The sequence below is a fragment of the Euprymna scolopes genome, chromosome 8, assembly GCF_053919585.1.
Source record: "Euprymna scolopes isolate OS-2025 chromosome 8, ASM5391958v1, whole genome shotgun sequence".
Taxonomy (NCBI): domain Eukaryota; kingdom Metazoa; phylum Mollusca; class Cephalopoda; order Sepiida; family Sepiolidae; genus Euprymna; species Euprymna scolopes.
This window is the reverse complement of record NC_136489.1, coordinates 153,528,008-153,547,145: the sequence shown is the minus strand read 5'-3', so window position 1 is coordinate 153,547,145 and position 19,138 is coordinate 153,528,008. Positions and strand designations below refer to the sequence as shown.

Here is a 19,138-nt window from a genome sequence, read left to right as displayed (position 1 = left end):
TGTAACATCATCTTTGTATAAATACTTCCTCAGGCATTTGGGCTCATGGACTTTAAGTGTCTGTGGGAGTGGCACTCGTCTGATAAGACGTTGCAATCATCATGTTGTATGTAAGTATGTGTGTGTGTGCATGTATGTATCTGTATATATATATAGTCATCCACATACAGTAATGTTTCACAGCTCATCAATGCGGCTAAACAGGCAACTACCTCAAACCAAGATCGAAACCTGACCACCCAAATAACAGTCAAGACTTCTCACCATTACGCTATACGGCTGATGCTGTATGGGTAATGAATCAAGGATGTTTTGACATCATCCAAAGACCTCTGCTCGATTTGTTTACACAAACAGCGTCGCTTAATACGCTAATGGCAGTTTTGACAGCAAGTCATTATTGAAGCATGTCTGATTGAACATGGCTAAGTTTTTTTTTTTGTTTTTTTTTAATTTCAGCTGGCATGTTGTATATTATAGCGCCCAGATGTTGTTCGGCCATATTCTTCTCAATATAAAATAAAGAAAAGAAAAATGAAAAAATAATTCGCTCATACACATCCTGCGGCCACCTTTATAACCAATACAAAAATAAATAGAACTAACTATAAATACACTAAACTTAAATAAAGAAAATGACAACAACAAAATCAGTCCTGACGACTATCAGATGCACCGACTGGAAGCGCTTGGGAAGAATATGGCCAAACAACAACCACTGGGTGCCATAATATACAACATGCTAGCCGAACTAAAATAAACGATCGGTTAATTGAAAAGCTATCCAACAACATCGGAAAGAAAAAGAACGCCACGTGTTCAATTAGACTGCTTATATATATATATATATATATATATATATATATATATATATATATATATATATAAAATGGAAATTCAATTAACTTTCTTGAAGTTATATATTTGGATTTTACCGTCACTGGATTATTTATCTTCCACCAGACTATCCATTCATTTTTCTTCACCATATTCCCTCTGCTTCACTTTTTTGTTATTAAGTAAGATCTTTGACTTACTTGTTGTTTCATCAAATACTTTTGCATGCAAAATCCGATCCCGCATTTTGCTAATTCCTACTCTCTGATGAGAAGGAAAGTGTTTCTTCGAAACTCCGCGGATTAAGGACTACCCACTTATCTAGTGTTTCCTTTTCAGATTAAATGTTTTTAACTCATTTCAAAGTGTTTTGAACATGTTTTATTAACTGTTTGCTCGTATTATAAGCTTTATCTCCTATTTGGTTTTATTGGGCCTTTACATCTGGCTGAGGTAACTTTATGAATATTAATTCTTTAATATTTATAATATACTTTAATTTTACCATCTTTGATCATTTTGGTAAATTTAATTGTAATTTTTATTATATATATATATATATATATATATATATATATATATATATATATATATATAATGCAATGCGTAAGGCAACAGAAAACTTGTTGGTAAGATCCTTCTAACATTCTGACCACTCACTGATTTCTGATTTGTTTACGACCGAAACAAGATGGTTGCATTTAAAGTCTGTGAATATACTGATATATTTAACCATTAAACAGGTCCAAATAAGACTTGGTATTGGACATCTTAGATGCTCTATATTACAACAACAAAAATACAATATAACCAACCCCAAAACCTTTGAATAAGGCCATCAATCAAGCACGGGGGGGAGTACGGGGAAGCGAATCGTTACCACTCCTGGCACTCAACCGCAAATCGATCTCGTGTGGTTTATTTTGGTTCATAAAATAATTTCTCAACGCGTGAGACAATCTGTTACTACCACATTTTCACTGCACGATATAAAGACAATGATATCTTCAAGTAATGTGGAAAATCTGGCTAGAGCTCAATTTAGTCAGTCGATTCCGAATGCAACCGAACTAGCGGCCAAAAGTTTAGCGAAACGGTGGCTTAAATCAAAAGATGTAGAATAGGAATGACCATAGATCACGCTTACGCCCCGGCAATGAGACAGCAATAGACTCCGGACATTTCTCATTCAATTGCACCATTGCTGTTGCTGAGTGATAGAGAACAGAGATCTATTTCATATGAACGACGCTAAAGAAAGCTTACCTCGCAAAGAAGTCATCAAAGTCATTTTGAAAAGAAAATCTGAGATAGGAATTTAATGCATTCAAAGATAGCCAACGGTTCCAGCCAAAGATCGCTGATATCTGGTCATTCAAAAGATAAGGAGCAAGAAAGAAAAGTCCAAAGCTGGTAAAAGGAGTCCAACCGTCACAGCAAGGACAATACATGAACCGGTAAGAAACTATGCTCTATCCCTACCAGGAATGGCGTTCGGCGTCTGGCGCTGCTAACTAAAGCCTGGACATTTTCAGCCTCAATAGTAGTATAGGGAAGATCGTAATTACTTGGCCAGCGTGTGTGCGTGCTTCAAAGATCCGGTCGTGTTATAGAAAAGGAGAGAAAGAAAGAAAAGTTAAAATGGCGACACTCAGTTGGCTTTATGGTTGACGGTCAGGTTAACTACACAGACTGTCGCCCTTTCTATGCAAATGAGACAGGTGAATAAAAACGGGCGTGTAGAGAACAGAGTGTCGAGTTGGAAGAAGGCGTGCTACGTACGTAGCGGTGTGCAAGTCAACTTGGCAGAGTGACGAGTTGTGGACTTGAAAGTTTGGACAACAGTGTGTCGAATTGACCCGATGAATTGTTAGTTTAACGAGAACTTACTTTCTCGCCAAGGCGCACATCATAAATCCACCAAATTATAAGACAAGAAAATTATTAGTTTTCACCAGTGTATGAGAGACATTTGATAAAAAAATCGGCTGAGTTCTGTTACACCTTTGTTTTGTTTACATTTTAGAAAGGATGACGCATCATTCTTTGTATATTATAAGGATTTTATATACTAGGTTTTAGCATGAGTGTGCTGAAGTACCTTCTTGTATTTTATTGTCTCTATTTTAGGCGTTACGTTTGTTTATTTTTTTATGTATTTATTATTATTATTATTATTGTTGTTATTATTATTATTATTATTATTATTATTGTTATTATTATTATTATTATTATTATTATTATTGTTATTATTATTATTATTATTATTACGTTTGTTTATTTTTAATGCATTTATTATTATTATTATTATTATTATTATTATTATTATTATGGTTATTATTATTATTATTATTAATGTCATTATTATTATTATTACTTTTATTATTAATGTTATTATTGTTATTATTATTGTTATTAATGCTGTTATTATTGTTAATATTATTATTGCTATTATTATTAACGTTGTTATTGTTGTTATTAATGATATTATTTTGGTTATTATTATCATTATTGTTAATATTAGTATTATTATTATTATTGTTATTATTATTAATATTATTATTAATGTTGTTATTATTATTGTTAATGTTATGATTTTTGTTATTATTATTGCTATTTTTATTATGTTTATTGTTATAATTATTGTTGTTATTATTCTTATTTTTATTATTGTTATTATTATTGTTATTATTGTTGTTATTATTATTAATGTTATTTTTTATAATAATAATAATAATAATAATAATAATAATAATAATAATAATAATAATGATAATAATATTAATAATCCTAGGACACGAACGTGAGATAGGAGAATGAGAAGTGGAGCAATTATGCTCCATTTGCCTTGGAGATAAGGCGGATACACGGGGGTAAAACATAAATAATCCCGGTCGTAGTTGTTACACTAGGAGTAGCATCAAGTCGTCTGAAACGACAATTGAAAAACTACAAATCCCCGATGTTTTAGGTGGCCTTCAGACCTCGGCAATCGTAGGTACACCCAACATCCTTAGAAAACCCCATGATCTTTGAAGCTCCTGGTTTGGAGCCGGGAGTGAGGGAAAATGAATCTCATCCCTTTCCAGGTAGACGTTGATAAACAAAATCAGAATTATTATTATTATTATTATTATTATTATTATTATTATTATTATTATTATTGTTGTTGTTATTGTTATTATTATTGTTATTATTAATGTTATTATTATTATTATTATTATTATTGTTATTATTATTATTGTTATTATTATTGTTATTATTATTATTACTATTATTATTATTAATATTATTATTATATTATTATTATTATCATTTTTATTATTTATTATTATTATTATTATTATTTTTATTATTATTATTATTATTATCATTTTTGTTACTATTGTTATTATTGTTATTATTGCTATTGTTGTTATTATTATTATTATAATTATTGTTTTAATTATTATTATTATTATTATTTTTATTATTATTATTATTATTATTTTTATTCTAATGATAATAATAATAATAATAATAATAATAATAATAATAATAATAATAATAATAATAATAATAATAGTTTTGCATTTGGATTATTATTTCTACTTGCAAGGTAATTTCGCAGGGCCATCATCAAAAGATTCTCCCCGAGAACAGCTTGTGGTGTTCCTGGTGTCTGATTGACAAGTCTCCGTATATCTCCAGTACTCTTCATCTCTTTCAATCACTTTTGCCGCACTTTACCATTGATTTCTCGCTAGCAACGGCCATTGGTCTTTAGTAGAATTTTGGTGACTCTAAGCCTTCCCAAGGTTCCACTTCTCTTCGCACTAATCCAAGTGGAGGTCTGTTTAGTATTTAACTCTTCACAACTAGTGAATGTGGTTTCAGTTTTCTTGATTTTATGTGGTGTTTCTTTGGGTATCACTTCTGCAAAGGTTTCTATCCGCCCGGTTAGCATCTCTACGTCATATGTATTATTTTCAGCATTCAACGGTTTTCCTTAATATTTTAGCCGTTTTAATTATTGTTATCCTTTGTATCTTTTCAACCATTTCTCTGATTCCTATCTTTTACATTCTGCTTTCAAAGTTTTTCGAGATTTTTCCCAGTGTTCCTAATATTAGTGGTATTATCTTGACTTTCTTGATCTTCCATATCCCTTTTAGCTCTCTGGCAAGTTCCGTGTATTTGTCCCGCTTCTTCGTTTCCTTGATGTTCACCTTGTGAACTGCTGGAATGGCTAAATCTACAATCTTACAAGACTTTTTTTTCTTTTTTGGTTACTATTATGACATCTAACTTAAATGAGTTCATTTTTTTACGTCTAGATTTCAAAGGATTTGTGACTTCTGTTTTCAAGTACTGCTGCCAGTTTGTGCTTGTACCATTTTTTTCTGTGTATCCAATATGCAGTTGTTGCACAGCTTCCAGTTTATTGCCGTCTTCAATTGACCATGCAATTTGGGGGAGGGATTACGTTGCATTCACTAATTATGTGGTTTGTTGTTTCGTCTTTTTACCCACAGTGTCTGTATTTACTGTTTGTCTTGCGCCATATCTACCCTTGCTTTGATATGGTTAGCTGTAATCGTGTTTTCTTGTACGGCTACCATTAGCGATTCAGCTTGTCAATTTAGATTATCTTTTTCGAAGTCATGTTCAAATATTTTCTGAATCACATCTTTTACTATCTTTATGAATCGTCCGTTTTTCCACATCCTTCTATTCCCATCATATCCCTTCCCTCTTTGTTCTCGATTTTTTATCATTTTTTTTTCACTGTCTCTTTATGAAGTCACTATCTTCTTTCGTATTCTGTGTTATGTATTTTTTTCTAATTCTTTGTGTAGTTCACACTGTTTTCTATACTAACCAGTCCCCTTTCCTCATCTTTCATCTTCACATAGAGTCCATCAGCATCCTCCTTTAACTGTAATATATTGTGCATTGTCCGACGTTTCCTGATATTTTGATCGAGTTTTTTTTTTTAATTTTCTTTGGTCCAGTTTATTAACGGTCCAGCCTTTCTTATTTGTGATACTGCCAATTTGTTTATGCATACTATATAATTTAGTTTCCAAAACTTTGCTTATTTTATGGGATATTCCTTTCCAATTCTCTCCTTCATATTTATTGCTATAATAGTGCTTGCATCAAGAACTCCCAAATATTCATATCATGTTTGCCTGCTTTCATCATCTCTTCTTAGTTGAATAGTTCTATACTTTCTGCTGTCTCCATTTCTCCATCCAATTAGCAGTGATAATTTTTCTATTTCGAAGTTCTTTTTGAATACCCTAAATAGAAATTCTGATTATGTTTATTAGCGTTTCACGTTCCGTTTTGGTTCGTCTAGATTGTGTATCTATTTGTCTATGTCATTATATTTTTACTCGACTCGGCATTTTCTGAATACCTTGTTAAGAAGCCTTAGGGTCATGATGGACAGTAGTGGTGGTAGAAAAACTTTTTGGAAGCTACCTCTTAGTATTTTTATCTCAGTTATTTTCTGTCCATCAGCTTCCAATTTAAGTCTTTGTTTTTCATAACATTTTAAATCAAATTGATAATCTTGTCTGGAAGTTTATACATCCACAAGCATTGTCTTATGCATGCTTGAGGGATCCCGCCGAACACTTTCTTGTAGTTGATATAATCCACGGCTTCATTTTTTTTCCTGTTTTCATCCCTCTCGGGATCTTTTGGTATATGTGATATTATTACGAGAAAATATGAGGTACTATTTAAAATCGCCTCAAATAATTTCTTCGTTTACATGTTTAAAAATTTAACATTAATAAGAAGTAAATTTTCCAGGGCATTTTTCGACAAGCTTAAATATCAGCTGGTGATATTGTAAACAAACACAGAAGAAATTTGATGAAATACATTATCATTATTATTATTTTATTATTCAAATTATTTGGATTAATCTGTGTTGTGATTTTTACAACGTTTCGATCGCTGTAACCTCCGACCTTCTTCAGGTGTATCTTGTCGAACTCTGGAATGTTTCTGTCGATCTCGGAAATTTAGGCAGAATTTCGAACGAAACCCTTTTTTCACTTCACGGGAGTATCATGTTGTGGTTCCGTCCGATATGACTAAATAGAGGTCCTAAGTAATTTGCAATTATATTTTTCGACAACCCACACTGAGGATTGAACCTTCCGCCTTCAGGGAAATATCACTTTTTACAATTGATTTTTCCAAGTACTTTAACCACTGCGGCACGGGTCCTTACAGACTCTCAAGTCATGGCTGATGGAACAAGAGCACGCTACCCCGTGAACTAAATAAAGGGTTCCGCTCGAAATTCTGCCCAAATTCCTGAGTTCGACAAAAACATTCCCGAGTTCGACAAGATATACCTGAAGACGTTCACAGAAGTAACATTGACCGAAACGTTGCGAAAATCACACTCAAGATGAGAACAATAGTCCGATGAATCCAAATAATACGAATAACCAATCCTCATCTCAAAATTTCAGAAACGTCATATTTTATTATTTTTTATTCATTTATTTATTCTTTTTGCGAATTAGTCCATCGGGAAAATTATTGCTCATAAAATATAATAATCAATAGAGAATTAATTCTATAATAATACATACGCAATCTGCATAAATTAAAATATCATGTTTAAGCTGTGAAAACTTTCCCCCACTCTATATCTGTGCCTAAATCAAAACGCGGATTCCATGAACAAAGCTTCTTTCTTAGAACTGCACGCCTGTGGAACTCTGTTCCGTCTGCCTGCTTCCCTCCGGACTACAATTTGGATGTATTCAAGTCCAATGTTAACAAATTCCTAATGAACCGCCCCCTTAAGTAAACACATCAGCAAATCTCCTCACTAACTTAATGTACTTGCAATAACCCTTATCCCTGAGTGGCTTCCGGGCCTTGATAAGTGGTGATCACTGTGTAAAAAAAAAAAAAAAAAAGCGTATTGTACGGCCGGTCAGCTAGTAAAAAATAAGTGAAACCTGATAAGAACAAAGCTTGATTAACGCAGCTTTAGTATAATAATAGACACGTATGTGCGTGTGTGCCTGTAAGTGTTAACAGTTGCATATGAAGATCATTATAATATAGTTGAGGTGGAAGCTAATAATCTTATAATCCAATTGAAGTGTTGCCGAGCAGACAAAGAGTTCGGTTCCCACACCCAACGAAAGTATGTCTATAGCTCGCACGGCACCCGGCTCGCCAGACGGAATATACAAAAGCCTCGACACCTCAAATAATCATAGTTCCCAACGAAAGAAAACTAAAACAAGTTGTGATATGGATATTCATCGCTCTAGATCAATGGCACGAACATTCCAAACATACCAAATTATAAAGAAAGCCGTAAAATATATAAACAAACAGTGCAAGAATGTCCTATAATTTATGGATCTGTTTGGAGCATACAATGCCCTCTATTGCAACAATGAAAACATTAAGAAACTGAGAAAACGTTTTGTTTTTGTTTTTTTTACATACGTTCACTACTAGCAAGGAATATTGCTACTTGGATGTGAGAGGCTTCTATTTGGAACCATACCTAAGAAAGATTAACAAGATGTTGGCTTACATTACATTTAAATGGTTTTTAATGTAACGTAAACATGTTGTGTTTATGTTTTATAATGAAAAATGTTGTATTTTTGTTGTATAATGTTTTAAACTGTAAACATGTTGTGTTTTGTTATATAATATAAACATGTTACTTTTATGTTATATAATGTAAACATGTTGTATTTTTTGTTATATAATGTAAACATGTTGTTTTTATGTTATATAATGTAAACATGTAGTATTTTTGTCATATAATGTAAACATGTTGTTTTTATGTTATATAATGTAAACATGTTGTTTTTATGTTATATACTGTAAACATGCTATTTTTATGTTATATGCGGTAAACATGTATTTTAGTTATATAATGCAAACATGTTTTTGTTATATAATGTAAACATGCTATATTTTTGTTATATAATGTAAACCTGTTGTTTTTATGTTATATGCGGTAAACATGTTATTTTTATGTTATATAATGTAAACATGTATTTTTGTTATATAATGTCAACATGCTTTTTGTTATATAATGTAAATATGTTGTATTTCTGTTATATAATGTAAACATGTTGTATTGTTGTTATATAATGTAAACATGTTTTGTTATATACATGTAAACATGTTGTATTTTTGTTATATGATGTAAACATGTTGTATTTTTGTTATATAATGTAAACATGTTGTATTTTTGTTATATAATGTAAACATGTTGTATTTTTGTTATATAATGTAAACATTTGTATTTTGTTATATAATGTAAACATGTCGTGTTTTTGTTATATAATGTAAACATGTTGTATTTTTGTTATATAATGTAAACATGTTTTTTATATAATGTAAACATTTTATATTTTTGTTATATAATGTAAACATGTCGTGTTTTTGTTAATGTAAACAAATTTTATTTTTGTTATATAATGTAAACATGTTGTATTTTTGTTATATAATGTAAACATGTTGTATTTTTGTCATATAATGTAAACATGTATTTTGTTATATAATGTAAACATGTATTTTTGTTATATAATATAAACATTTTGTATGTTTTGATATAATGTAAACATGTATTTTTGTTATATAATGTAAAAATGCCGTATTTTTTAATATAATGTAAATATGTTGTATTTTGTTGTATAATGTAAACATGTATTTTTGTTATATAATGTAAACATTTCGTGTTTTTGTTATATAATGTAAACATGTGGTGTTTTTGTTATATAATTTAGACATATTGTATTTTTGTTATGTAATGTAAACATGTCGTAGTTTTGTCATATAATGTAAACATGTGGTGTTTTGTAATATAATGTACACATGTGGTGTTTTTGTTATATAATGTAAACATGCATTTTTGTCATATAATGTAAACATGTTGGATTTTGTAAACATGTGGTTTGTTATATATTGTAAACATGTATTTTTGTCATATAATGTAAACATGTTGTATTTTTTGTATATAATGTAAACATGTCGTGTTTTTGTTATATAATGTAAACATGTCGTGTTTTTGTTATATAATGTAAACATGTTGTATTTTTGTCATATAATGTAAACATGCTGTATTTTAGTTATATAATCTTAACATGTTGTATTTTTGTAATATAATATAAACATGTATTTTTGTTATATGATGTAAACATGATGTTATATGATGTAAACATGATGTAAACATGATGTTATATGATGTAAACATGTATTTTTGTTATATAATGTTTGTTATGTAAACATGTTGTGTTTTTGTTATATAATGTAAACATGTTGTATTGTTTCTATAATGTAAACCTGTTGTATTTTTATATAATGTAAACATGTTGTATTTTTGCCATATAATGTAAACATGTTGTATTTTTGTGGTATAATGTAAACATGTTGTATTTTTTGTTATATAATGTAAACTATTCGTGTTTTTGTTATATAATGTAAACATGTGGTGTTTTTGTTATATAATGTGGACATGTTGTATTTTTGTTATATAATGTAAACATGTCGTATTTTGTCATATAATGTAAACACGTGGTGTGTTTGTTATATAATGTAAACATGTGGTATTTTTATTATATAATGTAAACATGTGGTGTTTTGTTAGATGCTGTAAACATGTTGTATTTTTGTTATATAATGTAAACATGTTGTATTTTTGTTATATAATGTAAACATGTATTTTTGTCATATACTGTAAACATGTTGTATTTTTGTTATATAATGTAAACATGTCGTGTGTTTGCTATATAGTGTAAACATATATTTTGTCATATAATGTAAACATGTTGTATTTTTGTTATATAATGTAAACATGTTGTATTTTTGTCATATAATGTAAACATGTTGTATTTTTGTTATATAATCGTAACATGTTGTATTGTTGTCATATAATCGAAACATGTTGTATTTTAGTTATATAATCTAAACATGTTTTATTTTTGTCATATAATGTAAACATTTTGTATTTTTGTTATATAATCGTAACATGTTGTATTTTTGTCATATAATCTAAACATGTTGTATTTTTGTTATATAATCTAAACATATTGTATTTTTGTCATATAATGCGAACATGTTGTATTTTTGTTATATAATCTTAACATGTTGTATTTTTGTCATATAATCTAAACATGTTGTATTTTTGTTATATAATCTAAACATGTATTTTTGTTATGTAATGTAAACATGTTGTTTTTATGTTATATAATGTAAACATGTCGTGTTTTTGTTATATAATGTAAACATGTTTTATTTTTGTTATATAATGTTAACATGTTGTATTTTTGTCATATAATGTAAACATGTTGTATTTTCGTTATATATTGTAAGCAAGTTGTTTTTGTCATAAAATTTAAACATTTTGTTTTCATGTAATATAATGTAAACATTTTTATGGTATATAATGGAAACACTTTGTTTTTATGGTATATATTATAAAAATGTGGTTTCTCTTTTCTGTAATGTAAACATGCTGTAAATATTTTATTTAATGTAAACATGAATTTTTATTAAATAAATTGTAAACATGTTTTATTTAGGTTATACAATTTAAACATGTTTTTTGTGTTATGTAAGGTGAACATGTATATGTAATACTATGTAAACACGTTGATTAACAGTACATTTACTTCTTAGCACATTCAGGAAAGCAGGCAGCATGGAGGGAATTCCAGCGTCTAGTTGTTCGAGAGAAGAAGCTTTCTGTCGTTTGTGGACTTCAACATTGAAGAGGTGAGATTTTGTTGCTAAGCAGGTTTGTCCAGGGATATGTACATCGAGTGGGCAGAAGTGAAACGAGTTCGTCGGACCACATTCCATTAAGATATTTGTAAAGCAGACACAAAGTGGCAACACGGCGGCAATGGTACAGGAGTTGGAACTTAGTTGACAAAGTGGGACTTATTTGATTGAAAACTATTTTTTGGATCCTATTCAAGACGGATAAACTAGTGGTAGACGCCCCAGCCCGAAAGTGGCAATAATACCCCATGCACGGACGAATGACGGTATTTTAGAGGTACAGGAGTCTTTTAAGTGTAAATAGACTTCTAGCTCGATATTTTGTCGATTATCAAACTAACTTTTTAACAGTAACTTACAAATAAAATTAATTTATGCTTATTAAAATATGAATGGAATTAAAGCGTAATTTATTTATTTTTTCTAATTCGAAACGGATATTTCTGATATAAATCCAATTACTTTATATTTGACAAAGCTTATAACCATAGACGGTAAAGATAATCTAATATTTTTGAAAGAAACCAAATTAAATTGAATGTTTTTTTTAAGATAAATAACGTCATAATATCGTCTAAGCAATTAATTCGAAGCATTAGATCCTGTTTGCAAAACAAATATATGAATAAATATGCAAGCACCTTGCAGATTTAAATTGCATATTTTTTTGTTTTTAACAAATAAACGATTAGATTAAATTCATTCTTTAACATATTAAACGGAAATATCCAACATATACTTTTCTATTTAGAACAATGACAATAAATACCCCTCTAAAATATCCAATCAGGCAATGAATATGCTATGTTCGAACCTACATATACTAGTGTTTCAGCCTTTCGGGAATTATAAGTGAAAGGTGCCACGAATTACACCAATCGATAGATTCGAACTCGGCAACAGAAGCCACCTCTGGCTTCATAAGAAAGGACCCAATCCATTCGGCCACCGTTAACCGCAAATAAAATACTGTTGAAATGTAAACATTTATTCTTTTAAATGCGTTTTAACGTCTATCAGAGTGATCTAATTATTATATGATTATTTGCGCATAAGAGGGAAGTTGACAAGGTTTATTTCAAGTGAAAGTGCTCGACAATCAGAAACAAGTTTCTAAAAGAGGCTGATAAAATTATTTACTTTAATAATTATTAAATAACAACAGGAATTATTAAATAACTTCGGGAATCATCAGACGAGAGATTCGAACCCGGCAACAAAAGCCATCTCGTGCTTCGTAAGCAAGGACCTAGACAATTCGGCCACCGTTAACCGCGAGAAATACTGTTGAAATTCAAACATTTATTCATATATATATATATATATATATATATATATATAGAGAGAGAGAGAGAGAGAGAGAGAGAGAGAAAGAGAGATAAATAGATAGATATATATAGATATATATATACATACGTGTATGTATGTGCGTGTGAGAGACAGAAACAGAGTATACGAGAACACCTGTATCCCGACGTTGCCCGATAAAATAAAACAAGCAAAGAAACTCTCACGCCTGGACAAAATATTACGCTGCATTTTCGTTATTGTAAAACCGTGCGGAGTTGCAGTGCCTGATTTTTAATATAACGATGTCGACGTGAACATGACTCTTTCATTGCATACGCAGTGAATGTGTCTGTGTATCTGTGTGTCTGTCTATCTGTGTACATTTCCCTACGCAATAACTCTGTCAATTTTTAGTCTACAGACTGGAAATTTGACATACAGGGTACCGAGATTTGGGAAAATCGAGGTGATCGGTTTTCAGCCAGAAATTTTGCGATTAAGAAGTCAAAGTTCACCGATTTGACCTTTGAGAACTCTACCAAACTCCTCCGACAATTTTGGGTCTAAACACTTGACATTTTAGATATAGGTTCCTTGGATATTGATCTAACTAAATAACTTGATTTGAGCCCAAAGCAATAAATATTAAGAGGTCATAATAGGGGTCAAAGTTAAAAAAATTGACCGCTTTTTTTTTTTTGCTTAACATACACCTTCAAATACCCGGGCAACGCCGGGCTGAAATAATATATATATATATATATATATATATATATATATATATATATATATATAGAGAGAGAGAGAGAGAGAGAGAGAGAGAGACTTGTATGTAATATACTGAGTTTGTGTGATTCAGTAAATGTTCATATACTAATGAGTTTTAAGCCAAAAAGAGTTGACTTAAGGAGTAAGTTACAAAATTATCATATTTCCTAATTGAGCATGAATATACTGTGAAAGCAAAAGCAAGACTTCTAAAAGGGTGTATATGGCAACAAAAAATATATTTCGTTTTACATTACAATTGTTTCCATGTCCAGTCGATAATTTCAAACATTATATCGTTTGAAAATTTTCAAAAAGCAGCATTTCTTCAGACTTTATGAATAAAAACACTTTTGACAATAGAGCATTTTTGAAGAGAAAGAAAAAAGAAAAATTCCCTTAATGGGAAAAGCATGTGAGAAACATTTACCTTTGCTGTATCTACGGAAAAGCCCATTTAAATATTAATATATCGCCTAATGTTCGGATCCTTATTTAAGAAAAGAGTCATTAGAAGTTTCCACAGAAAACCCCAAGCCATTAAAAACATTTTTTATATATCCCATTCGTTGAGTTCCTAAATTAGATCTCGCTGTTTCTTTATTTCGCAATAATTAATTTTTTTATAAAAATAATTTTTTAATTTTTATTTCTATATTTATAGTATGGCCGTAACAACCTTGCAACAACGTTACGGTTAATTTTAGTTTCGTATTAGTGGCAAGTAATGTTTACAGATTATCGTTATTTAGTACTTAGATGTAAGACCATTTTAGGTTTAAAGTTTAATTGAATATGAGAATAAATAAAAAGGATGTATTATATATATATATATATATATATATATATATATATATATATATATCTCCTTGTACAACATTTCGAGTAAGGTATTCTAATCTATTTATTATTTTTTAATGTTTTAAAATTCATTGTCATTCTAATTGAATACGTTTTTATATCGTTACTAAAGACAATTATGAAGTGAGATAATCCAATTATGTTGTTAATTGCTACTTGTTAATTTTGTTGGAAACTGGGTCCATTTTATTTCTTATGACAGCTAAAGGGAGATAATTCAGATGCTTTCGGTCTATTGATTACTAGAAGGCGTCTATGAGTTAATAATTAATTTAATCAGACAGATCCAGAACGTGCTAAGATGGCTTATTTAACAAATTAAGGATATAAATTATGTTTTTAATCTAAAAAAAAATGGTTTTCAACCATGGGTTATTAATCACTTATGCTGCTCATGTTTTATAATTCGTGTGTTGTGTTCTTGGGTATCTAAATAAAATAATATATATCCCCTAATTATTATTCTGACAGCAAAACCACCCAATAGCTATAAATGTGTTTCACTCCGATGAGAAGAATTCTACTCCTGCAGTTATGGGTAAACATATTTAGAACAAGGATTGAAGTAGGTAGAGTGAGTGATTAAGTAAATCAGCGTGGATTCTACCAACTTCAAATGTCAGATGACAAAATCAATTTAATTAATTTTCAGCTCCCAAATTGCTAATTTAATTTTGAATTAAAAAAATAGTTTAATTGTTAAGTTGTTTTATTGATTTGAAGAGGGTATCACTTATTTCACCACCAATACTGCTACAACTGAATACAAAAATACTCACCGTTATGGAAAAAATTCCATTCTTAAATGAGCTTTATACTTTATTTATATTTCTTACCCGGTTTAGAATAATATAAACTATATTCGCATGTTAGATTTGGATCCTACATTTATATATATATATATATATATATATATATATATATATATATATATATATATATACATATATATATATGTGTGTGTGTGTGTGTGTGTATATATATATATATATATATATATATATATATATATATAATATAGTTTATCGATTTAAATGCCAGTCCGATGCTGGTTATGTTGCTAACATCTTTGCTAACTTGTATAAACCACCACGTTCCATCAAAAACCAGACAGGGGAGGGTAGGATATGGTAGTTTGCCTCCTTCCATAGCCTTGGACTCTGCCATTGGCCAGCATTTGGGTGACAATCCATGCTGTGCAGAAAAATATAAAATAGAGTGGTTCGAGGTGCTACACAAAGCAGACTGCAAAAAAAACATTTCAAGATTTTGGAGTCTGTCTCTGTTGTGGTTGACAGCCTTCTTTGTGCCGGGAAAAGGAGACATGAAAATATTATTTCTCTTTGGTGAACTTCGACCCGGTTTCCCCCGTTTTATTTTTCCTCCTTTCCCCTCGCTGTGGCAAGGTTTAGTTTTTATCGCTTTTAAATTCAGATTAAATATTTCTTTTAATCTTTTTTTTTTTGGGGGGGGGCACATTCAAATTCCCCTGTAGTTCTTTTTAATTTCGCCAGTAATATTGTTTTTGTTTGCTATCGATTTCTCCTGACGAGATAATAGCTGTAAAACCTCTCGAGAAATTCCCGTATATTTTGTTCAAATCCATATATATATATATATATATATATATATATATATATATATATATATATATATATATATATATATATATAGTCTTTGAAGTTTTTAACCTTTAAAACTATACAAAAAATATTTTTTTATCATTCGTTAGAAAACCATCTAGTCAGTAAGTCATTTAATCACCTGAAATAACTGCATCAACTCGCTCTCAAATTTACTATTATACTAATAATTTATTTTTATAGGGATCATCAGTTGTTTATCATGAAACACTGTTTCGGGGATTTAAAACAAAACAATATATTACATCATGGCTCCCCAGCAGTGTTGACCAAACACCACCACCCTTAATATTAGGAAGAAGACATGTTACAAACATTTGATCCAATTTCCTATTCTTAATTGCGATTGCTAACCTTTTCATACTATAAAAATGAATTTCTTACCTGTGTGATTCATCAAAATATATATACATATATATATATATATATATATATATATATATATATATATATATATATATATATATATATAGGGTGACCCCCCCCCAAAAAAAATAATAAACACAAGCTAAATGGAGGCCATATGCTGTAGAACGGAGAAAAAATGCCAAAGACCCAAGTGTTTTGATCTGATGGTTTGAATATAATAAATCAGTTATGACCAAAGTTTCATTTCATTCGGACAAAAGAAACGGGGCCTAATTAGAGTTAGGACCCTTTTTTGGGGGAGGGGTCACCCTGTATATATATATATATATATATTTCCCCAAAAACCTTAGGCCTTGATGAAGGGAAGACTAAAACTTGGTTCTACGATTTGAAATGAACTGAAATAAGAGCAAAGGGAGACTTGATTCCAAATATTTCTCATGTGTTATATCTCTCCTATTTTGGAAATAGGTTACGATAATGAATATCTCCAGTATCAAAAAATCTTTATATAATGTTACATTTATTTCATACACTGTGAAATCTATGGAAGGGGAAGGAGAGAAAAAAAGGAATATATAGGATAGGAGGGGGCTACAGTAAATCGAGAGTAAACATAATCTATAATATTATGTTTAAATAATTCTTAATAATTCTTAAATAACAAAGTAAAACAAGAATTAGATTTCACTTAAATATCCATTTAACTCATTAAAACTGAAAGAACATATTAATATGTGATTAGGACAATTTGTAATTTAATTATTAGGGGAATTAGGATCTATTCAATGTTAAACTAGAATTATACTTAACTAAGTAACTAGTTCGAGAAATGTTTATTTATTATATATATAAAAGTGAACGTGTCTGTGTGTGTATGTGTGTCGGTGTACATTTTCCTACGCAATAACTCAGTCAATTTTAATTTTACAGACTCGAAATTTGACCTGCAGGGTAATGAGATTTGGGAAAATCTTTGTAATCCGTTTTCGGACAAAAATTTGGCTGTTAAGGGGTCAAAGTTCAACGATTTGACCTTTAAGAACTCTACCAAAACTCCTCCGACAATTTTGGGTCTAAACACTTGAAATTTTAGATATAGATTCCTTAGACATGGATCTAACTTAATAACTTGATTTGAGCGCAAAACAATAAATGTTAAGGCGTCATAATAGGATCAAAGTAAAAGAAAATGACCCGTTTTTTTTCGTGCTCAATATACACCTCCAAACACCCGGGCAACGCCGGGTTGAAATGCTAGTTAATACTAAATTGTCGTATATTAGATTAGTAAACGTATGTGAAATGTGAATTTTAATATATTACTTTCAAAATAATAATTATAATAATATTGATAGTAACAAAATAATGTAGATATAAGAGCTAATTAATTTATAATTACATATTAAGCAGAAATTAATTATAACTTAATGACTTATGACTATCGATTGAAACGGTTTTAATACTGACATTTTATATTCAACATATTAGTTAATTAATTTATAATATACACTTAATCATAGAATAATATTAAGTGAACGACATTAGAACTATACAAAAATTAATTATTAGTAGAATCAAAGCGTTAAGCATGATAAAGGAATGAATGATAAATAAACTGGGTTGATATATTGATGGATGTATTCAAAGGGCAATAACTCTTTCATATAAAACATTAAATTAATTTTAATGTTTTTCGCTTAAGGTAAACAATTAACGGTAAAGGATTATTTAGCGAAATTATAAATCTCAACCAACCGTAATTATAGGTTTAGAATTAACTAATACTAAGAATTATGATTGAAGTAAAAATAAACTTGATTATAACAATTAAGCAAGCTTAATTATGTATAGTTTCAAATTGAAATTAATAAATAATTTGATATAACTGGAAATTGTAAATAGTTTGTTTTTTTGTAGTTTCGTATATGCAAACACGTGAAATAGATTATATATATATATATATATATATATATATATATATATATATATATAAAACTTTCGAACGGATGCACCGAATTGAAAAATTCTTCTTTTTTTTTTCCTGAAAGGTGTGAATCCCTAGATTGTCCTTATCTATATATGGTTCGTAACGAACAACGCCGAGTTACACAAAATCCCGAAATAAGGGGTTTTGTGCCGTTTCGTGCATATGTCAACAGAATTTATTTGCGATAACATTTCTCGGCGTACGGCAGGACTTGTGGCGCAATGGATAACGCGTCCGACTACGGATCAGAAGTTTCCAGGTTCGAATCCTGGCAAGTTCGTGATACTTTTAACCATCATTTTATCCAACGTTTACTCATCATCCTTACCCTTAGTTAGGGTATTTTTTGTTTTTTCAATGATTTTGTTTTGTGCATATGGGAATTTCCCATACTCCGAGTTCACAAGATACGCGTTGATGGTAATACGATGTTGAGTGTACTTGATGCTGAGTGTACTCGATTTTGTGTTTGACTCGGCGTTGTGTGTGCCGCTAGTAATTAATAAATTTACGAATTATTAAATAGAACATTTTTGGCAGATATATCTAAATTAATAAAACTTGTTGGTACGAATAAATGGGTTAAGTGCAATGGAAGCATATT

At 29.8% G+C, this 19,138-nt stretch overlaps 1 non-coding gene across 1 annotated transcript; it reads left to right on the top strand.

Moving 5' to 3' along the window:
- Window positions 1-18,741: 18,741 nt before the first annotated feature.
- On the top strand, window positions 18,742-18,814 carry Trnar-acg (transfer RNA arginine (anticodon ACG)). Its single transcript has one exon. It is a non-coding gene; the product is annotated as a tRNA-Arg (tRNA).
- The last annotated feature ends 324 nt before the right edge of the window (window positions 18,815-19,138 follow it).